The sequence below is a fragment of the Nyctereutes procyonoides genome, unplaced genomic scaffold (genome assembly GCF_905146905.1).
Source record: "Nyctereutes procyonoides isolate TBG_1078 unplaced genomic scaffold, NYPRO_anot_genome, whole genome shotgun sequence".
Lineage (NCBI taxonomy): Eukaryota > Metazoa > Chordata > Mammalia > Carnivora > Canidae > Nyctereutes > Nyctereutes procyonoides.
In genome coordinates, this window is record NW_026575049.1 from 9,822,716 (window position 1) to 9,849,694 (window position 26,979).

At 47.6% G+C, this 26,979-nt stretch overlaps 1 long non-coding RNA gene across 3 annotated transcripts in view; it reads right to left on the minus strand.

Annotated features, from left to right (window-relative positions):
* The window catches only part of LOC129512221 (uncharacterized), a 78,104-nt gene that overhangs the window by 20,693 nt on the left and 30,432 nt on the right, over positions 1–26,979 (minus strand). For 2 of the 3 annotated variants that reach the window (XR_008664972.1, XR_008664970.1), the window contains exons 3-4: positions 13,124–13,501; positions 1,585–1,841 (exon numbers count right to left, since the gene is read on the minus strand). This is a non-coding gene — a long non-coding RNA (uncharacterized LOC129512221). The remainder of the gene's footprint in view (positions 1–1,584; positions 1,842–13,123; positions 13,502–26,979) is intronic. The other variant, XR_008664971.1, reaches the window with a different exon arrangement.

A 26,979-nucleotide genomic window follows, 5' to 3' on the forward strand; every position in this document is an offset into this window, starting at 1 on the left:
TCCAAGGCATTTGATTCGACCCTCAGTTTAAAAGGACAGGGAAAGAATGGACCAGGCAAATACTCCCCTAGATCTGTTGTAGAGACTGCTTAGGAGAACATGCGACATGCCTGGGCAGAGCCTGGCAAGTGTGAAGTGGTCAGTAAACATGGGACTCACCCCCATCTCCTTGGGCGCCACCTTGCCTCGGGTGTATTTGGGGGCTGTCAGGAAGTCACAGGCCTGGGGGGAGAGGAGAGATTTCTGTCTGAAGCGTACACCACTTGGCGTTTTACAGGCGAGATAGGCGATGTCCTTGTGTTTGGCTGCCAGCACGAGCTGCTGGATTCACAAGGATTCAATGCTTGCTGGTGGCGGGTCAAGGTCCTCATGACTGGGGGTGTGACGCCCATTGGGGTGTGTTTATGCCAGAGAAGCTGTTCAAGCAAAACTGTATGGAGTCCCGCAGTCACCTTGAGGTTGTCCATGTTCAGGGGCAATAGAAATGTCAAGGGGAAGCTCAAACCGTTCAGTGTCACAATGTTCTTTCTGGTTCTGTCATTGGATCTCGCACTTCGCCTGAACCAGAGGAATGAGGGAGAGATCACCCTGGGTTCTGTGTTTACTCTCAGACGTGAAATGGGCCTGTCGCTGGATCTGTCAAAGGCGTCCCCTTTGAAGAAACAAAGAACTTGCCATACCAGTCCCTTACCAAGGCACTCCAGGGACAAAGGAGACCAGGGATGAGTCTCAACAGGTGGGGGACTTTCAGCCTTTCAGTCTGAAATGTGGTGAAGGGGAGTTTATAAAATGGGTGACGGGCACTGAGGAGGGCACGTGACGGGATGAGCACTGGGTGTTATTCTGTATGTTGGCAAATTGAACACCAATAAAAAATAAATTTATTATTTAAAAAAAAGAAAAAGTGCCCATCTATTGAATATTTTCAATATTTTCTGGGAATATTTTTATACCTCTAGATATTTTTTTCCTCCTCCGGATTATGGTCTCATCTCTTAGTAATCGAGTTGTATCGGTCAGCATGATGACTGAGCATTTCATGCCTCAATTTACAAAGTCTGAAAGAGCAAAAACTCCCTCTTACTTATTCTGATCCCTAGATAATTCCTGACTACTTTAAGGAAAAGACACAGGACTTCCTTTTGCATGCCAAGTTTTGTTGTGATTTTTAAGAACTATCTAAAAACCTGGTAAAAATAAAATAAAATAAAATAAAATAAAATAAAATAAAATAAAATAAAATAAAATAAAAACCTGGTAAAGCTAGCGTTGAAAGCCTCAACATAATTTGGACACACGCTACCCAGTGGCCCTAGCACGTATTTGCAGTACACTGGTTCTCACACTGTGCTGTGCAAAAGGATCCCCTGGAGGCAGCGACCTGAGGTTAAGTGTTCAACCCTCAATGGTCTGGGAGAGAGAGAGAGAGGGAAAAAACAGCCCGGAATTACAGCATTTGCAGGTTTTCCTGGTGAAAATACTTTTCCCAAGGCAAATTTCAATCTGTCAAGGTGGCATCAATTGCCTCACAAATTCTTAAAATTCCTGAGATTTAACACTGTGCTATTGTAAGTTGGTACTTACCAGCCCCAGTACATCACTGCGTGGAGGACTTGGGAAAACTGATATTTTTGGACTCCATCTCCAAAGATTCGGATTCAGCAAATCTGAGGTGGGGCACCTGGGTGGCTCAGCAGTTGAGCGCCTGCCTTTGGCTCAGGTCGTGATCCCAGGGTCCTGGGATCAAGTCCCACGTCGGGCTCCCTGCCTGGAGCCTGCTTCTCCCTCTGCCTGTGTCTCTGCCTCTCTCTCTGGGTCTCTCATGAATAAATAAGTAAAATCTTAAAAAAAAAAAAAGAATTTGCATTTTGAAGGAAGGCAAATTCTTCCAAGCAGAAGTGGAATTCTACTGCATCTACCAAGTGGAAGGTGATGCTTAGACCAGCATTTCCTCCATAGGTTTCGTGGAGCCCTGGTTTGGAAAATGATACTAAATGTGTCAGAGGAACAAAAAATAGACTTCGGTGCTTAAATGCTGAGAAATGCCAAGGCGAGCAAAAATTTCTCCGGTGCAGGGCGTGCAAGGTGCTACATCAACAAGAGGGTACTGAGTACAGTACTAATGTATTTGATCCTAGAACCGTTTTCCCAGGCACACTGTTCTGGGTGATAATAGTAGTATAGACGCTTCCATTTATGGAACTAGCCTGAGCTCTCGGAGTCACAGCATGCTGTAAATAATTTTGTTTTCATAATACCCGGCCTGAGGTTGTGCCACAGACTTTTCAGAGGGAAGTTGAGACTCAGTGAGTAGCAGGTGGGAAGTCCTTCATCCAAAAAGAACCTTTGCCACCTGGTTCAGCACCAGATTGAGACGAGGGAGCAGAGCCAGAGCGCTTTGGCCTTCCTGATGCTCGTGGCAGAGAGGAATTTGAATTATTCAGTCCCCCAATTTCAGAGCTAGAAGAGGCCTCTGAGAGCACAGGCAGAGCAGGTCAGAGCTGGAGGGGCCTGGAGAGCTCACCTGCTCAAATCCTCATTTTCTGGCCTATGAGGAGATAAAAGCCTCCCAGGGGCACTAGGCACCTCTGCCCGGGTGGAGGCTGGGCCTGTCTGACACCAGCTGCTGCTCTTTTATATTGAAATCTCTTCCCTTTCCTGGAGAAAGTTGGAGATCCCAGCCGCCTCTGATGCTTATTTGGCGGGAACAGGTAGGGGGCCCAGCGTCCACACGTCCTGAGCTGTTTTGGAATAATCCCCTTGAATTAAACTGGTTAGCTGCAGCCTTTGAAACCCTGATGAGGGCAGCCTGGGGGACTCAGCGGTTTAGTGCCACCTTCGGCCCAGAGTGTGATCCTGGGGACCTGGGATCGAGTCCCACATAGGGCTCCCTGCATGGAGCCTGCTTCTCCCTCTGCCTGTGTCTCTGCCTCCCTCTCCCTCTCTCTATGTATCTCATGAATAAATAAATAATCTAAAAAAAAAATAAAGAAACCCTGATGAGTCAGGGGTGTTCGATTCCGATAACCTATGAGGGAGGAAGGTGCCAGAAGTCAAGCCATCAGGGTCACAGCAGCTCCCGAGGCACAGGTCCCACTGGCCAGGCCAGCCCCCAAGGGCAAAGGCATTTTCTGATGTTTTCTGATCTTACTCAGAGGGACATATGGACATCGAACAACACACCTGCGATGTGTGGCCGTGGAATGTTCCAGATCTGAGTTACCCAAGACAGTACGTCCCTCTCTACCCATCAAAACAACACGGTCCGCTCTGCATTTTGTGGTCCTCGTGCCATCGAAACCCAACAGCAGGGGTGCGGTGGGGGTCACAACACAGAATTATTAGTCCCTTGTCCCCTGTCGATACCTCCCTGCCCCTTGCCTGTCCTCGCACGTAGCTGTCGGCGACTCAGGAGGCACAGGGGTCGGGAAGCAGGGGATACATCTAAGATCCCCGCGCCCCACTCTTGGGCCTTAGTGGTGGGACCCGTCAGGGGAGCTCACGTGCCAGGTGTGCCGGGCCTGGACGTGGGGGCAAGGCACCCGCCCTCGTGAAGCGAGCTGTCCATGCAAGACACGGTGTCGGACAGAACAGAACCATCTACGTAAAATTACCATTTGTGATAAAGGCTTTGAGAGGAAGGAGCTCGGTACCGCGAGTGTGTGGGGAAAAGCATCGTGGTCTAGACCAGCCTTCTCGATCCCTGCAGGCCGGAGGGTCGGCTCCCCTCTCTATCCTGTCATGGACCCAAAGCGGTGGCACTTGGTGTCATAAGCGACTCACCACATGACTTAGGGGACACTTGGCCTGGTCTTTATCCTCTTCAGCGGGATCAGTCCACCGATTGCGTGCTTGGACCCCACAGTAACAGGAAAATTCTAGAGAAGCTTCTAGGTGCTTCTCAAGTTGTGCATTTATTTCATTGCAGAGAGCTCGTGAACTGGCACTGCACTGTGGCCTGCGCTTGGACTAGCCCTGACCTAGACTCTCAAACCAAGGAAGGCTTCCCGGAGGAGAGGAGTCTTGCACGGGGATCTGGAGAAGGGGGGGAGGGGGCAACGAGGATGAGCCAGCTGGAAAATGCCATGCCAGACCTGTGGCATCTTCCTGGCACAGGGAGGCTCTGGAAAGATTTTAAACAGGGTGCTGCACTGTGGGTGGCACAGGAGGGGGCAAAGGGTCAGAGTAGGGACACTGGTTAATAGACCAGTCAGCTGGAGTCAGGGTGGGGGCAGAGGATGCAGGGGGTGTGGGACGTTGAGAAGGAGAGTAGGGTTCAGTGGTGGAGTGGGTGGCGCTGAAGGACAGGGATGCTGGGAGATGGCTCTCCCGGGAGCTCACCCATCATCTCAATTCCTCACTCCAATGCAGACCAGGACCACCGTGTCCTTTCTGTTCAGGACCCAAGGAGCCCCTGCATCCCCATGGTGGCTTCCCAGCAGAGAATGGAAGCCAGTTCCCCTGTGCCGAGGCCTGGTGTCAATATTTTTAGATGCGCTTCACAGCTGCCATTCCGTCTCCTTTTGACTTTCCAGTTATGGCACGAATTGGGTTCTTCCTCTGTGTATACGTTCTCCGTTGTATGTTCCCTTGGGTTTTCCCTTGAAGCATTAGTTCTAGAAAATATTAATGGGTACTGGATGTAAAAGGAATCCCACCAAAGAATCCATCTGGAAAACCCTGCTAGGCAGAGTCAGATGTTTTTTTTTTCAATGCAGGACTTCTCAGAGCATTTAATACACTAATATACATCTTCAGTTTCTAAGAGGAGAAACAAAAATATAGCATTTCCAGCTACAGTGTCCTAAAGATAGTGTTTCCTCATTTAGTTATGGGGTCCTTTGCGCCAGGAGCATCCGTTAGGCTAGTGGAATATTCTTTGGGAAAGAAGGCTTCACAGGGACTAGAGAAGCCTTATCCTCAGTCCTGGAAGATCAGTTCTGCTTCACACGTTTTGAGGCAAGAGGAGGTTTTTGTTCTGTTTTGTGTCACCATCGAGGCCCATTTCATAAGGTGCTTTTACTGAAATGCTAAGTGAGTCTTTGGGACGGGGACCAGACCTGCCCCGGATCCGACTAAGCTTGTAGTTGCCGCTCCGTGGCGAGGACTGCCCTGCCACCTCTAAGTGTCCATCGGGGGCGATACGTCTGGATCAGGGCCTCTCAGACTTGAAGGTGCAAGGGACCTCCGGGGATCGCATTAGGGACATGGGTCCAGATGCAGCCAGTCTTTGTGGGGTCTGAGATGCCAGGTGAGGCCGGGGCTGCAGCGAGCGGAGCACCCCCGGGAAGCAGTGCTAGGTTTCCTCGGTTCTCAAAGGTCAGTGCGCCTGAAAAGGCCCCGGCCCACTTTCTACAAATGCCTGTGTCTGGGCTTCACTTTTGGGATTCCCATTTTGTAGGTCTGGATTTTTTTTTACCTTGTCCCTTCACCCCCATACACTCCAGTGGGCGTTTCTGAAAAATAAGTCTACCCTCCTCCTAATCACAGTACAAGGACCCAAACCGGCCTGTTGACCTTGTTGTAATAGTGTCATTTAATCGACAAATGGCAGTCACAGCTTTTGGCTTGTCCCAATAATTTTATTACCGTGTACACTACCACTGCCTTCCGCACCCCCCACCCCTGCAAGAGAAAGCTCTGGCCCAAGCCGACGGGGCCTGGTGCTTAACATCAAAGTAGCCGAGGCCTAAAATCACAGGAGGCAACAGGCTATGGTGGGAATGGGGGGGGGGGGGGTCTCCAGGGCGATTGCTGGGCCTGAGGCATTTTAATTAGAATGTCTTCGAACCACAGTGGTGGACTAAGTTACCCGTGGCGCCAGGTCCACACCAGCTACCGAGTCCTTGGAGCGTTAGACACCCACCCCCACCCCAAGCATGTGGTTTCCCATCCATGTCCTGTCGCAGCCACTGGGCTTTGCCACAAAACACATCCACGGTCCCCAATGATGCCCAAAGGGCAACCCGTCATCCATCCAGGTGAGCAGGTAAGTGCTGGTTATAAAGGGCAGGTGACCTTGTGAGCTTTTAGGCTTGTACAACGCGAGACAAAACAGTGCTTTTGTAAGTACCTGGTTGGCGCTGCGGCGTGGCAAGGATCACGCCCGGAACACTAGGCCGTGGCCCGTCTGCAGCTGGGGACGAGCGGGGCCAGCCTGGGACCCAGGGGACCCTAGGAAAGGAAACACGAGCCGATGTCAACAGACGTCTGCCCGGTCTGCTCAGAGGGGTCTGGGCCATCCCAGGCACCGTGCGCGCAAACGAGGACCTTTGTGGGTCCCGGCCCGACACCTGCGCACGAGGCACCTGCCTCTCGGTGTGGCCAGCTGGCAGGCCCACGGCTCTTACCTGAAACCCTGGTGGCTGAATGCGGAATCCAGATGTTTCCAGATTTCAGAAAAGCAATACGGACCACATACCACGCGTGACGCGCTACCAGCAGAGTCAGGGGCGTGCCTCGTTTCACCAAATACGTGAACAAGTCTGCAGCAAAACTGTGAGTAGTCACAGTCAAGTGCAATAAATAAAGACTGCATCAGTTTCCTCACGAGTCCCTGCGAGGGTGCCCAGCGCGTGATTTAGGTCAGCTCAGATTTCACTTCCAAAGAACCTGTGAAGAGTTTCCAAATTTTTTTTTTTTTTGAGTTTCCAAATTTTGAAGACTTTCTGTGTCTTGGAATTGCAGGGAAGGCCTTATGGAGCCGCTCAAGGATCTGTTACTATAGATTTTGGTCTGTAGAGCTCCATGACGCAGATTTTTGCAGATTTCTTTTTTTTTTTTTTAAAGAGTGGCAGTTATGAAAATCAGGAAAAGCAGATGAAAGCCGGGGAGCACGATAAAATACAGAACACTGGCTTTCTGTGCGTTACGACAAGTAGCAGCAGGCGGGTGCCTTGTCAGGAATCATGTTGGGTGCTTTCCGTTGATTATATCGTGTATTACACTTAAGAACTTTCCGAGGATAGTACTATTTTTTTTTTTTTTAAGGAGAAAACTGAGGATCAGAGAGGTTAAGTAACTTGCCCAAGGTCAGCGGGCTAATAAACAATAGAGCTGACAGCAGAACCTGTGCCGCCCTGACTCCGGCGAACCGTAGGCACTGCACCCAGGCCAAGGTGGAGGGCAGGGTTTTTTGTTTAATTGTGCTTGAGTGGGGAGTGGAAATGTCATCAGCTGTGCTGAAAAATAATCAGATAACTTCTGCGCTCCTACTTCAATTTTCAACATTTTGGTCGATTCATTGATCCAAGGCCTACCATCCCCATTACATATTATTATCACATTGAAACAACGTGTGTTGAGCTTATGGAAGTTATTCACTGTGTGTGTGTGTGTTTTAACATTTATTTGTTTACTTTGAGAGAGGGAAAGAAAGAGAAAGGGCATGAATGGGGAGGAGAGGAAGACGAGGAAGAGGAAGAGAATCCCAAGCAGACTCCGCACCCAGCATAGAGCCTGAGGAGGGGCTCGATCCCATGACCCTGAGATCACCACCTGAGCCAAAATCAAGAGTCAGACGCTTAAACAATTGAGCCACCCAGGCGCCCCTACAGTGTTATTTACACTTAAGAGTAGATGTGGATTTAAAAATTCTTTAAAAATTGATATACTGAGGGCTCCTGAAGAAGCAAGCAGCTGCTGCCCAAATATAAAATAACCCAAGTTCAATTTAAATGAGGTCATTATCAAGCTCCCATTTTGTGCCCTGTGGTTCGCTCGCACTGGAGTCACAAAAATGAGTGAGGCTCTTGGCCTAAAGTCACTCATAATTGAGGGGAAGACAGACCAGTAGATAGATAGTCACATAATTATGTGTGAAGAGCCACCCGGGGGACGTGAAGCAAGGAGCCGCTTGGGGAAGAGCCGTAGCTGTGTCAGCAGGCGGGCGCAACGTAGGCCAGCACACAGCCGTGCCCTCGGTGGGCTGCTGCAGGTTTGGGTTGTTCCATTAAAAAGTAGTAACCGCACACTTTCTGAATGCATGTGCATGCGTGTGTGTGTGGCAAAACCCAGCCTTGATGGTGAAATGAGGAAAATTATCAGTGCATTTTAAATTTTATGTATTTATTCATGAGAAACAGAGAGAGAGAGAGAGAGGGGGAGAGAGAGGCAGAGACACAGGTAGAGGGAGAAGCAGGCTCCATGCAGGGAGGCCCAGGATTCGAGTCACACCCTGGGCCAAAGGCAGTGCTAAGCCACTGAGCCACCCGGGGATCCCCTATCAGCGCATTTTAAATTCTGGGTTATGTTTACATTTCCCAATGCCCAGCTTGATCAAATTCCCCCTCCCACCCTTAGGTCTGCGACATAACCTTCTCTCCCCCCGTTCCTGACCAGCCACATGGGTGCTCCTCACACGCTCTCGCCCCGGGCCCTTTGCACTTGCTGTACTTGGCTGCAGTAGGCTTCTCCGGCAGCCTTCTTCAAGGTCTACCTCAGGGCGCCTCACCCCCATCACTTTCGCCACCTGCCATTCTGGTGCTTCTTCCTTGTGGGGTTTTTATTTTATTTTACTTATTATTTTTGTGCTGTGCTCATCACAGTGGGGACGCATTCTGTACTTCAGTTCTGTGCCTGTTTCCTGGTTCTGTTTATGCGACCATAAAGAATAGCTCCCCCAGGGCGAAAGTTTTGGTTTAATTCACTGCGCATCCCTGGCTTGGGGACAGCATCTGGCGGCAACAGGTGCACACGGGCTATTTGCTGAATGAAGGACTACATTCCCACGGTCAGCCGGGCCGTGGCTTCTCAACTTGGTGTTGGCCGGGGGTTCACTGGAGCTGTCATCCTGTGTCAATAAGAAAGAAGGCCCAGAGGATGCGAGCCTTCCCCAATCCTTTAGCCTCTGCCCCTAGGAAAGCGCCGCCGTTGGTACCATCACGGAGGGCGTTGTCTCAGTGCATGGCCTTTATGGACGCTGGAGAACAGCTGGCTTCACCACGACTCAGGACCATGTAAACTGGACACGGATAAGGAAGCCATGCATTCCAGGAGCTAGCTCACAGCCTCACGGAGAGCTCTTCCCAGGTGGAAGTACTGGGGAAGACACCTCGACCCAGCACATGACCCCCTCTCTGCCTTACGGGGTGGGAACCTCAGTCTTGTGACTGTCCTAGAGCTCAGGAGGCCGGCACAGGCCAGTGCACGCTGCCAAACTCGGAAGGCATTGAAGAATATGCCAGATGCAGGGTTCAGAATGAGAAATGCATGTCACACGGAGCAGAACTCTCCCCCGTGGGCCTTCAGTGGCTCCTTCTCTCCCTGTGGGCAGACGCAGGAGCTCACAGGACCTTGGAGGTCCTGTTGGTCAGGATGGACTCTGATGACGTGACTGCCCAGGCGCTTCAGGGTTCAATACGCGAGGGTCCAGTCCCTCACTGGGGCTTGCTCTGCTGCAGACCCAGGCCCAGGGGCCCCCTTTCTCTGCTACATTACCCTAGCAAGCCTCTGGCACTCTCTCCACCTCTCCCTGGATGCCCAGCTGCCAGCATACGCTGTTTTCCTTTTGATGCATCAGCCCCTTCCAACAACACAGAACCAAGTCTTGCTCTGGCCTGTGAGCGGCTTTGGTGTGTTAAGGTAACTGCGAATCTCTAAGGCCTCTGTGGAGTTGACAATTTAAAAAAAAATTTTTTTTAAAGGTTTTATTTATTTATCTGTGAGGGACAGAATGAGAGAGAGAGGCAGAGACACAGGCAGAGGGAGAAGCAGGCTCCATGCAGGGAGCCTGACGTGGGACTTGATCCCGGGTCTCCAGGATCCCACCCTGGGCCAAAGGTGGCGCTAAACTGCTGAGCTGGGCTGCCTGGAGTTGACAATTTAGCTCTGAGACAGCAACCTTATTCTTAATTTCTTGAAGAGGACTTCCCCTCTGGCTTCCAAGTACCCTCTGTGATTTCCAAATTAACCCCAAATTAAATTAATCGTCACTGTCCTCTTTGCTTCCCCCGTGTCTTAATACCAGAAAATGCTTCTGGAAAACAAACGCCTTCTATCGGGATCACATGTGTGGCAGCACAAAGGTGGCTTCTAGGATGTATCCACATGCAAGCAAGTTGGTAATTTAAAGCTGGGACCAAAAAAATAAAAATAAAAATAAAAATAAAAATAAAAATAAAAATAAAAAAATAAAGCTGGGACCTTTCCGTGTGAGGGTTTCTGGGCAAACCGACTTGATGCCAGGGCGCTGAGGGTCCCAGAACTTTGTTGAAGAGACATCTAGTGGGGCTGAAGGAGAAAACTGTCACTCTGAATTCTCAGTCCCGAGGCCTGGAAGATTCAGTGCCAACAGGGACCTCTAGTGTCTGCAAAAAAGGCCAACTCCATCATGCTGAAGGTTCTTTAGATGCGGGTTCCTAGTGTGCAGCTGTCAAACAGGAGTGTGTTTACTCACACTTTGCTATTCTATCCATGACATACAGAGGCAAAGCCTATCCGGGATTTCTAGCTCGGTATTTTTAAGTGGATGAATTTAAATAGCTTCTCTGTTCTGGAAATATTTTCCATGGAGCGCCAGGATACACCGTCCCCACCACCCTGTAATGCCGCGGATTCACTCTGTGTGGGCCCTCAGTGTGGGCCCTGCGCGGGCCTGGCTCAGCACCACTGGGGCATGGCTGCTTTTAAGCCTTAACTGCACTATTATTTTTCTTCCTGTTTTTCACATGAAGAATCAGAGACCTTGGGAGGTTAAGTAACCAAGCTTAGGTAACAATTAAGTGGCAGGGCCTGACCTTGACCTCACATCTGAGTCCGAAGCCTGTGCTCATTTTTTTTCTTTCTTAATCAAAATATTTTTTTCAAAAATATTTTTTCTTAAGCAGCCTATTTTTTTATAAATAGGTTTTATTTTTATTTTAAAGATTTTATTTATTCATGAGAGACAGAGAGAGAGAGAGAGAGAGAGGCAGAGACACAGGCAGAGGGAGAAGTTCCTGCATGGAACCCGACATGGGACTTGATCCCGGGACCCCAGGATCACGCCCTGGCTGAAGGCGGGGCCTAAACCCCTGAGCCACCTGGGCTGCACTCTTAAACAGCTTGATTGAGATTTATTTACTTTTTATTTTTATTTTTTTGTTATTTATTTATTTATTTATTTATTTATATTATTTTTTTATTGAGATTTAAGCCACATATAGTTCACCCATTTAAAGTGTCCAATTCAGTGATTTATTATATTTATGGAGTTGTGCAACCATCACTGATCTCTTTTATAACCTTTTTATCACCCCAAAAAGGAACCCTGAGCTCCTGAGCTATCACTCTCTAAGGTGATCAGTTTTTTTAAGATTACTTGGTTGAGGTATGATTGATATATTAAAAAAAAAAACAAAAACCAAACTGTACATACCGAATGTGTACCAGGTGATGAGTTTGAGTGTAAGTACACACATGTGAGACCATCACCACCATCGGGGCCACAGACATTCTCCATCGCCTCGCCCACTTTCTCCCTGCCCCCTTTATTACTATCGCCGTCGCAGTCATCATTATTACTGTGCTAAAATCCCCTCACATAAGACGTACCTACCTAGAAAATTCTAAGTACTGTGGGCTCTGAGGCACTATGCTGGGTAGCCAGCCCGTAGCCAGAATTTATTCACTGTGCAAAACAAAAAATGTATACCCTTGACCATCCCCTCTCCACCTCCCGCTGCCCCTCCAGCCCCTCTGCTTCTATGAGTTTGACTATTTTATTATTTGACTATTTCATTATTTGGCTATTTTATTACTTGACTATTTTATTATTTGACCACTTTATTATTATGTGAGTGAGATCGTCACAGTATTTGTCTTCCTGTTTCTGGTCAAAGTCTGTATTCTTGAACATTCCACTTTCACATACATCTGGAGTAGATAAAAGGTCACTTTTCTCCCACTGTCTCTCTCCTTCTTCATTCATTCGTCCCCTGCTACCCCCACTTCTTTCACTCTTTCCAGCCAAATGCATCCATTTTCCATCAAAAGCTTGGTGACATTTGCAATGGGAGTGGATTTGTTTTTTTCAGGGTTGTGCTTCTAATGGCATTTTTTTTTTTGACAGCCCATGGGAGTTGGCGTGTTTTGTCTTGACACTGCTAAATACCCTCCTGCATGAAATCAAAGCAGATCTTTCACGTGTCACTGCTGGATAATGGCTTTTCTTGGGTGGTGTCCAATCCAGAGAATTGATGCTATTTTATTTCCCTGATGAAAACTGTTATTTGGCTTCTTCCAGCTTTTAAGTTATCCTGTCTTAGCATCTCCATCTCGGCCGAAGAGGTAAATCTGTTGTAAAGAACAGGTACTTTTTTACTGAAGCCGAGGCATCAAGGTTGAGCAAGTACTTGTTAGACGCTGAGCATTCGAAGCCTTCCATCCTAGTACGGTGCCTGGAAAGTCGTGGCTTTTCCAACCTCAAATAGTTTTTGTCTTGTTTTGTTTTGCTTTGCTTTGTTTTGCACGAGACCTAGGAGGAAATTTTTCAGGCCTTTCAGGAAAAGAAAAAAAATAGGATTAGGTCATATGTGGGAAGGTTGTGGACAGGATGGCGGAGGAGATTCTCCGCACAGATCTTACTCTTAGTATGTAAGCAACTCTTCTTTCTGTTGGGAAATTCCCCTTCCAGAGACTTTTGTTGGTCTGTCCGTCACACAGAGATTTTCCTGAGGGTTGGGCATCTGAGCCAGACCGGACAAGCATACCCCATCTCTCGAACTCACTAATGTGTCTTGAGGTGGACGTCTCATCCAGCAGAACCATTCAGAGCCGCGGTAGGGCCGAACAGAAGTTCGCTCCCTCTAGAGATGGCAAAAGCAAAGAGCTGTTTAAGTCTGTAGCTACTGAATAATCTGTGCTGCTGAGTAGCGAAAACCTGCTTAAGGAGGAATGGAGCAGAGCTTAAAGGCGGAGATGCAGCAACTGCATCTTCAGGACACAATGCGATGTCCTGGATCCAGCCATGCCTGAACTCCAACCTGGTCCTCCTCATCGTTTCAACTGTGAGAATGAATAAACGGACATTAGGGCCAAACGGATTCGAATTGGATACGTGTCATTTGAAATTGACCAGTGTGCTAATACAACATATGCAGAAATTTCTGGTCAAATAGAAAGTGAACAAATAGGATTCACTTACCCTCCATACCGGTCCTCTTCCAGGGAGGATCTCATGAGGGCCGGTGAATTGTCTCTTGGCACCAACTAGGAACGAATGAAGCCTCTGCTTTGTTCCTGCTTTTCTCCATCCACATGGAGCAGCTGAATGTTTTACTCAGTCTCCCGATTCTTCTTCGTCTACTTGTGTAGGCCACGCCCGCATAACTGAGGACGCCGTTGTTCTGACCACAGTTTTTGCTAAAAGTAAATACTAGTGACGTCTCATTCTTTACAACTGAGCTGCACTACGCTGGCTCTCGAAGCACTGGGCATCGAGAACATCTCTTCTTTTTCTTCTTGCATGTGACCGATTCTGCTTACCAAAGCATCATCCTAAATAATGACGGGTTTGTTTTCGCTGTACAGAATAAATATATGAAAAGCCACGAATCAGAACAGCTTGTCGTTGGCTAAAAGCAGCATTTCTACACCGGACTGATACAACCCCTGCTAGGGGCAGCAGCTTGGGGGGTAATGGGATAGCTCAGGATTTTTGCAATGCTGCCTATATCGTAAATCTAGCATAAGCACCGCGTGAACAATGTCAGCATGTACACCCGCAAATCTCTATTTATTTAATTTTTTTTTATCCGCAAATCTTTAACTTTGGAGACTCCTCCCTAAGAACATCGGTGTCCTAAGTGCTGGCCCTGGGTGAGCCCTCGGGAGCTCCCGGCTCCGTTTCCTTCCTCCTTCCCTCCACCAACGTTCAGCAACTGCTTATCAAGCAGGATTCCTGGAGATGCGAAGCTGAAGGAGACACGTCCCCGCTCGCAAGGACTTTGCAGCTTACTTGACAAGCGATGCAACTACTGCGACTCTCGGGCCACCAAATGCTGCAGTAGATTCGCGTGTGTCTGACACGTCCGATCACCTAGGATTCTGCGAGAATGTTGCCGTAGCCTCCGGCACCTGCAGTTCTCAGTTCCTTGAGGTCCGGCGACAGTGGAGACAACAGTGCATAGTGGCCACCGTGCAGGTGCCCCGGGCCTGCGCAGCCGGTAGCAGGGTGATGATGGTGAGCCCGGGGCACCCGGAGGCTCAGGGAGGCATGGCTCCGTACGGGCAGGGTGCCAAGCCACCAAAAGTAATCACGTTGGACTTTGGGGACGGTGACCCACTCGGATGCCCACAGCCCGCCACCAAGCTGGGTGGGCCTCCCTGAGTCACAGGGGACACTGAGAATCCCTGTCCACCGGCCACGTCCTGTCCTCCTTTTTGCAGCGTGGCCCTGTGGGGAGGAAGGCCTGGGACAGGCAGCGCAGGAGGCCACCCCGCTTCACCCTGGGCAGGGTCAGGGAGGCCTTCCCGGAGGAGATGGTGGCTACGCTGACTTTCGGAGAGCATTTCGAAAGGCAGAGGGAGGGGAAGGGGTGGTCCCGGTGGGGGAAGCCTCAGGCCCAGGAGGGCGGGCTCCTGGAGCCAGGAGAATAGCGAAAAAGACTTGGAGAATGCGACACAAGGTTGTATGTAGGTGTGCATGGGGAGAGGCTGGAGGAGCGATGCCAAAGGAGTAAGGCCAGAGCCGTGCTTAGGTTACTGTGACATCGGTGGGGAGGAAGGACGGGGTGTGAGTGTGCGCGAGCGGAGAGATCTGGGAAGCAGCAGTGAGAGCATTAGGAGGCCAGAGACAACAGCAGTCCCGTGGGCACACGGGAGCCCACGGTGCGGCCCAAGGGACCAGCAGAGGGGGTGGAGGAGAGGTTTGGAGGCAGCCTCAGAGAGCGGATCTGGGGTTCAGGGCCCTGGGGGTGTGAGGAGGATCGCAAGGGCAGCTTTTCCAGAAGAGCGCTGTGGAATCAGCCTCTCGGATGGTGTGAAAGAGAAAGCATTCAGCTACTTGTTAAAGATGAAAGGGGGGCCCCTGGGGGGTCAGCGGTTGAGCACCTGCCTTCAGCCCAGGGCGTGATCCTGGGGTCCCAGGATTGAGTCCCATTGGGCTCCCTGCATGGAGCCTGCCTCTCTCTCTGTCTCATGAATAAATAAATGCATCTTAAAAAAAAAAAAAAAGACCAAAAGGAAGACTATCCAGAGAAACTACTGCAACAGGTGCCTCCCAGTGGGGGGATCGAGCGGGATTTCAGATATGACAAGGAAAAGTGGAAATGCACAGCCACGGGGCAGAGAGAAACCATCCAGCCCAGGGCCCTGGCTAAAGCTGTGTCCCAGGACTCGACAGGAGGCAGGCCGGCGTGGGGAGCACACATGGGGGGGGATTGGCTCAGATGTCGGGGGTCGCTCAGATACCAAGGGTGAGGGATTCTTGCTGAACTGACACAGCAGGTTCTTGTCCAAACCCAACTAAGTGAGCTCAGGACCGAGGGGGGCACTTAGAGGAGCCCCCCCGCAAGTTCGGGCAAAGGAGAGCCTCATCAACGATGGTTCCTGAGTGGGAGCAGAATCCCTGGAGCCCTCGGGTTTCCCGAGGCTGAAGTACCTCACCTGCTGGTCAGTTCAGCCCTGGGCAGCCTTACATCACCGCTCACCTGACGGGGTACCAGAGGCCGGGAGGACGCAGGGAGGCCACTCCAGTCTCCCTTAGCTGGTCACCGCTGGCCTTGGGAAGAGCCGCTGGGGGAGCGTGGGGAGCAAGGGTGCAAGGTAGGGGTTCCCTGGAGGCACCCGAGGGAAGAGGCCAGGTGCATATTCTTTACACCCGTCTGCAGGGACCAGGATGCAACAGTTTGACGCACCGTCACTGTCAGGACTTTCTAATCACTGTCACTTAGCATAATACCCTCTAGTTCTTTTTTTTTTTAAGTTCTTAAAAAAAAATCACCATCAGGGTCATAGAAAACTTAGGAGAACAAATACCCCACTGGGCACTGTGCGATGTGTAGCCAGGTTCCCTGACTAGTGCCTCTCAGATCTTGAAAATACACCGAGTGCAGAGGACATCACCTCTGGAGGAGAAGGGTGGACACGAGGAAGAGCTCGACTCCCACCCCCCAAAGTCATGTCTTGGTCCAAGTCACGCAGACTTCCGGGCCCATAGGTTCACTCCTTCCATCGCCACCCCAAAAGCTCACGGGAACGTTTGCTCCGTACGTAAAGGGATCGTGCTCTGGCAGCTGCATCCCAAGCAATCACCTTAGAGCCAGAGCCACTCGCCCAGCTGTAATGGCTGGACTTGCGTGTCACCAGCTGCCTCCCTAACGATTAGAACAGTTTGGCGATGGCACCAGCTGCGGGCTACGTAGTGGTGCCGCACTGTCTTCCTTTAACAAGGGAATTTCTGCATCCCAGGAGAGATGACACTTACTTAATCCAGATACGGTCTCTCGGGGTGTTCCCCAATTCCAACTCCTGGATCACCCCAACCATCGGTATTCAAAGAAAGATGGCTTGGGGCCCCATCACATGCACATACAGGGAAAGCCAGCATGCATTTCTAGACACTGTGCAAATCCTCAGGGGCTGGGCTGATTCTTCTAGGCTTTCTGCTCCTACTAAATTCTCAATCTTACTTCTCTCTTGCTTCATGGGGTTCTTTTCATCTCAATCGTGAGCACAGTTGCTTTTTCCTTTGATGCCATTCGTGTGTAGCCCATTTTTACAGAGTTCGAGACAACGGGGATTGTATTGCCTCGGAGCACGGCCAGTTCTTTAAAACTAAGTGTGAGAGATCTCTTGATTTCTAGACTGACACATTCCCAGCTTTTTCTACCAGTGTGAGAGTTTCTCTTGAGCTCTCTTCTCCTGGACCCTCCAGATTTCATTTTCCTGGACTCTCTCCCTCCTCCCTTGTGTCTCCACCTACCTCTCTATCAGCTTATTCTGCCCCCGCCATTTCAATCTGCCCTTGGAAACCTATTTTTTCTTCTATTATTAGGCAGAGAAATAGATTTTTCTTTGGCTTAATGGTCTTCCTTTGAACAATATTTCCAGAGCCTACTTTTCCACAACCAAGTGGCTCCTCAAGACATTTTGCTAAGCAAAAGATGCTTTCTCCTTAAGAGAAATTTCATCAACAGCTTTAAAAATAAAACTTTATTTCCTTGCTATATTAAAATATGTCATACCCAGATTTTAGTAACTAGCTTATCAGCATTACTTTTATAGTATTGCCAAAATAAAGCTATAATTTGAAAATCACTGAGTAAGGAGAGAGAAGACTTCAGGATGGCCGGATTTTATGTTCCTGTTTTTCCATCTTCTTTGCTCATTTCTACATATTGCCTCCTAAGGCTGAGATCCTTTCCCATAAACAGCCTTGTCATCATTTTCTTCAGATTTTTTTTTGTAAGATAAGCCTTTATTTCCAGGACACAGCTGGTGGTGGATATTAAAATTAAAACAATAGACCTGAGGTTCCATCTGATATGTACAAAAAAGAGTTGGAAAGAGGTAGAGTGCTTGCTTGCTTACTTATTTTTGTTACAGCCAGAAATTCACACCCAGAACCAAAATCCAGGAACACAGTCCAAGATGAAGTGGTTTCTGGGTTTGTATCGTAAAGGTTCTTTCTTGGTCTCCCATTTATCTCTTGAGACATAAACGCTCTTCCTTCAGACAGATCCTCTTTGAGACGTGAATTGGTCAATCTCCACAGCTTCACTGTTGACAGCAATTCCATAAATTACTTGAAAGCAGTTTGCATTTTCTACTTGATCATGTAGTCCTGCCTCACATCGCATCTTGGAGTTTTTTTTTTTTCCTTGTTTGCACAGTTTGCTAAGAAGTTCCCAAGTCAGTTTTGGAACCTCTTATCATCATGGAGGCCTCCCATTGGCTATACTTCTAGTTTTTCAAAATAGGCATGATCTGAAAATGATTTTATGGGGTTGATGAGCCAGACAAGTCAGCTCCATCACTAGGCATCCCTTGGATCACGTGTGACTTCACATAGTGACATCATCAGACAGCAGGGGTACCTGGGGGGCGGTGCACCCTGGACCAAGCCAGCAGTGGACTTTCCCAACCTGACTCCCCAGCCCTCAGCTGTGGGGCCATGCCTGAGGTGTACATCTCTCTGCTTAGCATCACATTTCCTATCCAGATGTCTCCTGGTTTCACTAGCTCAAGTCTTATAAATATGGTGAAATCTCCGGGATTCCTCTATCTTCATACGTACGGACTCAGCATCCTTGAAATTGTTCCTAGTCACCCTGCAAGTTTCCCATGGGAGTTTTACAGGTGCCACAGAGCAGTCACCTGGTGGCCTCCCATGCTCATCCTCTTTCATATGCCCTTATTCCAGCCCCCATCATCATTGACCTGTCGGTTGTGTTAGCATAATAAAACTAGTAAACATAGCAGAGTCACTTCCACATGGCAGGAATGTTCCCAAAGCCATATGCATATTATGCCATGTAATCTTACAGCCCTCCTATGAGGTAGGCCCCATTGTCCCCATTTTACAGAGGAGGAAACTGAAGTTCACACAAGGGTCAGCAAGGAAGAACCCAGAGTCCCTGCCTTTAACCACCTGTTGTAGTCAGGTTAGGTGTTGACTTTAAACTGTGGATAAGAACACAAGCCACGCAAGACATGAGTCAGACCTGGGTTTGAATCCCAGCTCAGCCACTTACTTATTGTGTCATCTTGGTAAGTTATGTGACTTCTTTGGTCCACAGTATCCTTATCTCTCAATGTGGATACTACTACTACTTTCCTCACGAGGTGTCGATGGACATTGACTAGAATAGTGCATTATAGCAACATGAAGTGGAATCCTTGGTGTGTTGTAAGCACGTGATGAATATGAGCTTTGAATGTAGTAACATTAATCCCCCTTTGTGCTAATATTCTTTTTATAGATGAGCAAACTGAGACTTGGGAAAGTAGAAAACTTGTCCAAGATTAAAGAGCTTTAAAGAGGCTACCATGGGGCACCTGGGGGGGCTCACCTGATTAAGCATCTGTCTTCAGCTCAGGTCATGATCTCGCGGTTCTAGGATTGAGCCCCACATTGGACTCCCTGCTCAGTGGGGAGTCTGCCTCTCCCCTCCCCTCCCTGCTTGTGTGCTCTGCTCTCTCACATAAATAAATAAAATCTTAAAAAAAAAATAAAGAAACCATTGAGGCTTGAAATACAGCTCCAGGACACCAAAGTCTGTGTGCTTTCCACCCATACCTTATCTAGCTACATGGGATTGCTGCCCATCAGCTCTGTAGGTGCTAAAGCCCATGTGGAAAATGCTCTGCAGGATGTGGTCTTGATCAAGAATCAGGCTCTGCCCTGATCTTACGTACCATTACCTGCGATAAGAGCCATATGTGAGAAGTTCCAAATGAGTAGAACAAATGACGTGTGACTAGAGTGTTGAGTGGAGTGGGGCCATGTGACTGTGAGCTCAGTCGTTCCTGGGTAGTCTCAAACCTTTGGCCGAGCGCCTGGCTCTTCGTTTCACCTCTTGCTGCTGAACTCGTGTTTTTCTTTAAACCCAAGGGTCCAGCTCCACGTGTAACATAATATCATGTAAATGAGGGTAATCTTGGAAGGCAGGCTGCTTGTCATACTATAGTTGCTTTGTTGCTCTAACGAAAACCACATGCTTCATGGTATTTTTAGACTAGTTAATATCAGCAGGTCAGCAGCATTTTTATTTAGATACTGCTGTTCCAGCTGTGCTTCTTCTAGACGCTTCAAGAAAATTCAGAATTTCTACTAGACCACAAGCTTTCAGGAGAGTAGAAAATCAAGAGAAAGTGACCAGCACTTTCCTCTGGGCTCTCCTGGTTTCCATGTGGAATTTGTATTGGTTTCCCTGAGTGTGAAAGGAAGATATGGCTGACCAAGGGGCTCGCTGTCAAAGAATGGTGGAACCAATAATAAGGTGGGATACGTGATGAGAAATTACTTAAGTCTGTCCTGAAGGAAAGAGAGTAGAAAAGGGGGAAGGGGAAGGAAGGGGGGTGTCCAATGCCTGGCTGAGTTCTTGATGTTTACTGGCATTACTGGCATGGTGTGGGCTTTTGGTTGTGGTTTGTTTGCTTTTGTTTTACTGTTTTGAGAAAAGGAAGATCATTCCAGTCCATTCGTGAGCCCTCTTGGAAGTCATTTGGAGTTTCTAAATTTGCTTCTTTCAGAGAAAGTTTTCATGTCTTGGGAAAGGTCCTTAAATTACTTTTCTCCCCAACTAAATCATACCTCTCTTTCCCCATCCCAAATTAAATACCCAATATCTTTGTAGCCAGAAAAATAAACATGCTGCATCTCTTTCCCTAGAGAGAAATTGAGACAGGACTTTGATTTCAAATCTAATGATGTCAGTAGATCAGTGCTTTCTGTCCTTGGGGTAGGTGTTTGTGGATTCAAGGAGTGGTTGAAGGGCATACTGTCCTCTGCCCAGCAGGTTAGAGGAAAAAGGGGTAAAAGAAAGGAACGATCTAGGTCCTTCATAACAATCTTAAGGACAAAGACCTTTTTGCCAAGGATCAGGTCAATTTATGACAAGCCCAGGCGAGCAATAGCTCAGAACCGTCTGCTGGGAGAGGGCATGACTGATGAGATTTTTGCTTGGCATATGTTTTGTTTTGTCCTATTTTAACTGATGTCTTGTGAATGCACTGTGAATGCACCAACACCTACACACAGGAAACTGCCAAATTTCACCCACTATGACCACCTTGAAAATGTATGCTGCTGCATTTTCCTCTCTTGTCCCCTTCTGTAGCCTGGTCATTTTTATATTAAAGAACAAAAAACAAACCCCAAGTCTTATTTTGATAATTGTGACTCTTTGAGTATTAAAAGACTCAATGGAGTCTAAATCAAATCTTTGATCTCAGATCCAATTTAAAACATCTCCCATTTCCATAGCGTGGAGCTGACCCTTGGCTGGGGGTCCTGAAATGGGGAAGGAGGGTTGATCTTAGGCTCCGCTTGGGCAATGTTCTTTCTGATTCACTCTTCCTCCTCAATTTGCTTTGCTGCCTTGGGCTTCTCCAGGGTTAGGGAGTGGGGCAAAAGGGAAAGAAGGGCAAATAGTATTTTCATGTAGTTGGCGCTCTTTTGGATTCTCTCTTGGCTGACACTGCCAAGGTATTAGGCCCTTTGATACCCCTTTCCACAATGTGCATCTGTGGCTCCTCCACTTTGGGACTTTGTACTGGTTCCTGATATGGGTGATGCCTTCTTCAGCTGACCTCTTGTGACCCACTTTCCTCCGTCCATCTCAACTCCCATCCCAGTGGTCCTATCTCTAGCCTCTTACTATGGGGGTCTCATTGCTCTTGCAGACCACTCTGTAGGGTGGGGTCCTTTTACAATGTTTCAATACATCTTCTATGGTGTCCACAAGGCTCACAAGGACTCATGCAGTCATGCTCCACCATGCTGAAAGCATACTCCCCTGCTGCTTCTGTCTTCACCTGCCCTATTGGGCAGCTTGAGGCAGGCTCCTGCCTTCAGAAATGGTCTGCCCATGAGGCAGGCTTTGGTCTCTGTTCAACTACGTTCAACTACTATGTCCTCAAGCCTTCGAGGGCATGTGTCACGCTCTCCTGTGATGAGAATAACTGAACGATCTTTAGTCTTGGGGATTCCCTTCAGTGAGCTCCCTTTGGGAATTTCAAGATTTAAGCACCCAGATCAAGAAGCAGAATATTATCAGAACTCAAAGCACCTCTCATCTTCCTTTCTAGTCTCTCTAGACTAGATTAGTCTCCATTTATATAGTCTAGAGTCAAAAGACTAGTTGGGCTACCTTTTAGTGAGTTTTGGTATCCAACAGGTCCCTATAGGATTGAGGAGTTGAGGAGGGAGGTACATGCTACTTATTACCTTCCCTTTAGGGGCTTCAGCCAAAATGCAGACAGCAGGAAAAGTTCCATTTGCACCTAATGGGCATCTGTAAGTTGAAAGTTCATAAGGAGTGAACTTTCTATACTGGATCCACTTTGAGACTTCCTCACGAGTCATTCAGAAAAATATTTCCAGATTGCACTATCTCTGGGAATTAGTGTTTGTTCTCAGAAGATGTTTATGAGTATATTTATGTCTGCTTCAACAATTACTTGCTAGATAAACAGAAAAGGTAATAGACATGTCTACATCAGTGGGGAACTATATATATATATATATGGCTGTAGATGAAATGTATTGAGTACATCTTCCTTGCTGAGCTCTGTTCGATAAGTGTTTTCACTCTTTAAAGCCTCCGTCCTTGTATAGCCTCACTGTTATTACCACCATATCACAAATAATTGGCTGAGGCACAGAGAGGTTAAGAAATATGACCAAGGTCACACAGCTGGGAAAATTAGAGCTGTATTCAAGCCTTTGTCACCTGGATCTAGAGATCCAGCTTGTAGTCACATAGCTCTTTTACTTTGGGGTCCAGACTTCACTGAGATCAGGGTGTTCCCCCATTGCCAAGGAGTGCTCCTGAGTTTCCTTAGGCTGAATAACCCAGACTTAGAGAAATGTAGCACTGGGAAGGTGATGGCTTCTGGGTCAGGAGCAGGTCTTTTGGGTAGTGAGTTAGATTTTCAGTTTGATGGCATTTTTCTGCCGAGTGGGAAGGATAAGGTATTTGAGAAGAGAGAGCCTCTTTGGGAATGGGTTTGTACCCTGATGGAAACTGCACGAGAAAAGTCTACTTTTTTGATATTCTTCCTTAGGCCATAGGAAAACTCATGGGAAGTGTGCAGATTTAAGTTAAGAGGAAAATACGTTGTTTGTTTCTTGAATTACCCTAGTTGTTTAGACAAGACCGAAACACCTCTACCCCTTTGTGTTGACACAATGTAGAATGAAAGGTCCAGGCACTTGACGGGGATGTGGTCAGCCCCGCATCAACCTCTTGTCTGAGTCCATGAGAGGGGAGAAGAACTGATTAATGGGGGTTGACTGGGAGTTCCCAGTAATGACCAGTGAGGAAGAGTGGGAGCCTATGGCAGAATGGGAAGGAGAATAGGGCACTAAGAAGCGAGTTCCAAGGAGAAAAGTGATGTGAGGTAGATTTCCCCCTTCTAGTATGTTCTTAGAAAATCTGACCTATGGGAGAGGAGGAAAGGACAATACTTGGGTTAGATCTTTCTTCATTAAAGACCAACAGGACTGTTACTTGGTCACATGGTTTCAAAGATAGCAAGTCAGAGCGAATCTTGTGTAACCCTTTGCATGGGACTGGGCAGAAATGGGATTGAAGGACATACTAGATCAGCAAGGGCAGGAGATTGGGCCTCAAGCTTTGTTGAAGGCCCTGGCTGGAGTGCCATAGGTGGGCGGAACTCACAGGAAATAGAAGGTGTGCACAAGGAAAGCCAGCAGTCTCAGCTTCAAAGGAAGGTGGAGTCTGAGCTCAAGGGGGTGGTCTGGCCCTGGGGACTACTGCAAATATTAGGCGCTGCAACATGGAAAAATACCCCGGAGCATGCTCTAAGATGTGTGACTTCTCACGCACTAACTTTCATCTCAGGATCATACAAAGAGCAACACAATAATACTTGCCAGTCTTCGTTCGCTTATTTTTTTCATTCACTTTGCAAATATATATATTGGATGCTTCATGTGTGTCTTGTCTTGCACTAAGCCCTGGAGATACTGCTCCATTAGAAGGACAGGATTTCTGCTTGGACAGAGCTCACAGTCCATGGGGATGATCTGATAAAATCAACAGGGTAGCATTTTAGGTGCTTTGATGGGATAAGCACAAGTGCCCTGGGCTCATAGGACACACAAACTAAACTTTAACTGGGGTGGGGGTGGGGTGTTAAAGATGATGACGTCCTGGAGGAAGTGGCATCCACAGGGAGGTCTGGAGGGTGAATAGCTATCAGCCTGGAAAATTGGGGTGGGCGAGATTGTTTCAAGCAGATGAATCTTGACTCGAATAAGAATGAGAGACAAGGGCATCTGGGTGACTCAGTGGTTGAGCATCTGCCTTCAGCTCAGGTCATGATCCCGGAGTCCCGGGATCGAGTCCCACATCGGGGTCCCCTGTAGGGAGCCTGCTTTTCCTTCTGCCTGTGTCTCTGCCTCTCTCTCTGTGTCTCTCGTGAATGAATAAATAAAATCTTTTTTTTTTTTTTAAATAACAAGAGACAAAAAGGGAGCCCTGAGAGGCCTGATATCCCTAACGAGGGCTGTGCTGGCAGGAAATGGCTAGAAGGCAGAGGCAGGAGTCAGGGACAGAGCTTGATGGGCTTTATAATCTGCCTGTAAGGCAGGTCGCACTGCTGTCTTACAGGTGAGGCCAGTGAGCTCAGGGGGTTAAGTGATGTGCCCGGGATCACACAGAGTGTGTGGCAGAGTGGGAATTGGATCTAATATCTGCCTCACCCCAAAGAACTCTCTCTACATTATACTCCTAGGCATCTTTTTTTTTTAATATGGGAAAAAGTAATTAAAATCTGTACCCAGATAAACAATGTCTCCGTCTCCAGTAGACTCTTCTGCTTCATTTTCACCCAAAAGTCATTGCATCCTCTCAGGGTTAAACAGATTGAAATGCATTAAGGAATATTCTTCTCTGATCCTGATGGAGGCAGCAAATCACTGAGAACTCAGCTCAGTCTTAAAGTCCTTTCGAGCCAGGCCACGTTTGTATTCCAAGTGAGAGAGTCCAGAGTCCAGAGAGAAAAACGCACAGCAGTTTCTTTCATAGAATTTTTAAAAGGACTAGTCTGTTCATGACCTTGGTTGATTAGGGTCAGAAACTTGACATGATAATGCTGAATATGTCAGAAAAACCTATGTTTGTTCACTGGCCCATGTTCCTAACTGGACTTCTAACTTTTATGGATTTAACCCTTGGGAAATGCATGTTGGTTTGAAGGTGTGTGTGTGTGTGTGTGTGTGTGTGTGTGTGTGTGTGTGTTTGCTTTCTGCTTCTCTTCCTACTTTGGGACAAAATCCAGCATAATTGTAGCATTTAACTACCATTAAGTGAAAAGTAAAGTTCACTGAAAACAATAAGTGTTGTTATATCTCATAAGCACCCACAGAACTTCCATCCAGGTGCCTCCTTCTCGGGCAAACATCTGACGATGACAGTCTTCCCATTTCATCACCGGACTTTGGACTTCAGTTATTCTCCATCTCACTCCTGAGGCCCTGCAGCCACCAGCTTGTCTTGGACAAAACTGAGAAATGGGCAAAGCATACCCTGAAGACTGTCAACCTTCTTTTCCTCCTCTCTACATGGGGCTTCACACTCAGTGGCTTATTTGCCCAGCACCATACTGTATGTCCATCCTCTTCCACCAAAACGATGACCAAGAAAGAATCTCAAATTTAATTAGTGGAAGAATGGTGGAGTAATTATGATGTTGATAACAGCTTACACTTAGATAGTGCATACTATGTGCAAGGCACATGGTGCTCAGAGTTTTGTGAACGTTGACTCAATGAGTTGACTCCAATAATTCCCTGCACTAGAGAATAGAATTATCCCTCTGGGTTATGGAGAAGTTAGTTTACTTATCCAAGGTCATGTCATTAGAATGTGGTAGATCATGGTTTGGATCCAGGATGTCTGGTTTTGTTCATGCTCTTGATTGTTATATTAGGAGAATGGGACAGATTCGTTGACAGGACGTTGAAGGCACTATACTAGACACCATAGGAAGTATTTTACTTAATGCTCCTAATTAGCTTTTGAACTCAGATTCTATAACCCCAATTTGCAAAAAGGAAGACCAGAGGATAAGCGACTTGCCGAGATTTCATCACAAGCAAGTGGTGGACCAGGAATTAGACCCATGGTCTGAGTGATTACAAATGCCATGTTTGTAGTTGCTCCATCACATTCTGGGATTCAGGCCATCCATCATCGATGGCCAGTCTCTTCAGATTTTTCACTTTAAATATATAGTCAATATCAGAGTATTAAGTTAGATTATTGCAGCCGTGGTCATTTGGGGTGGAACTTTGGGTAGCAACGGGGAGGCAGGAGAAACATTATATTTGGGTGTTGGGGGAGTGGGCACTGAGCCACTCTTGGATGTCGAAGTTACACTTTGTAGGATGGTGACCACTTGGCCATCCTAGCACACCAGCCTCATTTCTAGAAGCCTTTTCTTTCCAGTTCTAGCCCACAGTATTCGCCTATCTTCACCCCAGTAGTTCACAGCCCCCCCCCCCAAAGTGGCCTAAATTCACCTTCTTTACATTGTCACTCTGGTTTAACAGTGTCACCTGAGCTAGAAATGTCCCTTCTCCTTCACCTGTCACATGTCGTCAGTCCCCGAGTTCTATGCATTTTGCCTTTTGCAGACCTTTCTGATCTATTCTCTCTCTCTCTCTCTCTCTCTCTCTCTCTTTAATCTATTCTCTTACACTTCATTACTCATCCTGCCTTCGCTGGGTCATTCATCATCAATCGCCTACAGGATCATAGTTATCTCCCAAGTGAGCTCCTCACTCCTGGTTTCTCTTTCCTCTCGTGTGCCATCATTGCTGCCCCTGGTATATAATTGCCCTGATAGGGAAATCCGATTACCTCACTTTCTTGTTCAAAATCTGTCAGCAGCGGGCCCCAAGCACTTATGTAATATCTCCTCAAATATCAGGCTATGGTCTTTGGCCTTGTCCTCTTGCGGCTGATGGGGTCTCTTAGACATTTGTAAAAATCCTTTTTTAATTTTAAGAACATTTAAAATTTAAATAGATGCATCTTCTGGGTCATTTGATGGACTCTTGTGACCAGGAGTCAAGCAGCCCTATTTTTATTGTCCTGGGCTATTGAGAAAATAAATGAAAGGGACACCTAGGTAAGGGATGTGATGGCTATGTGACATCGCCACAGTCTCTTTGGATGGCAGTTTCATGCCAGTTTGATTTGAAAGAAGGATTGGATGAGTTGAGTCATTACTTAGCGCATGGTCATTTAGGCATATTGAATTTAAAATAATGTACGTACACACTTTCTGTGAGTGCACAGTCAC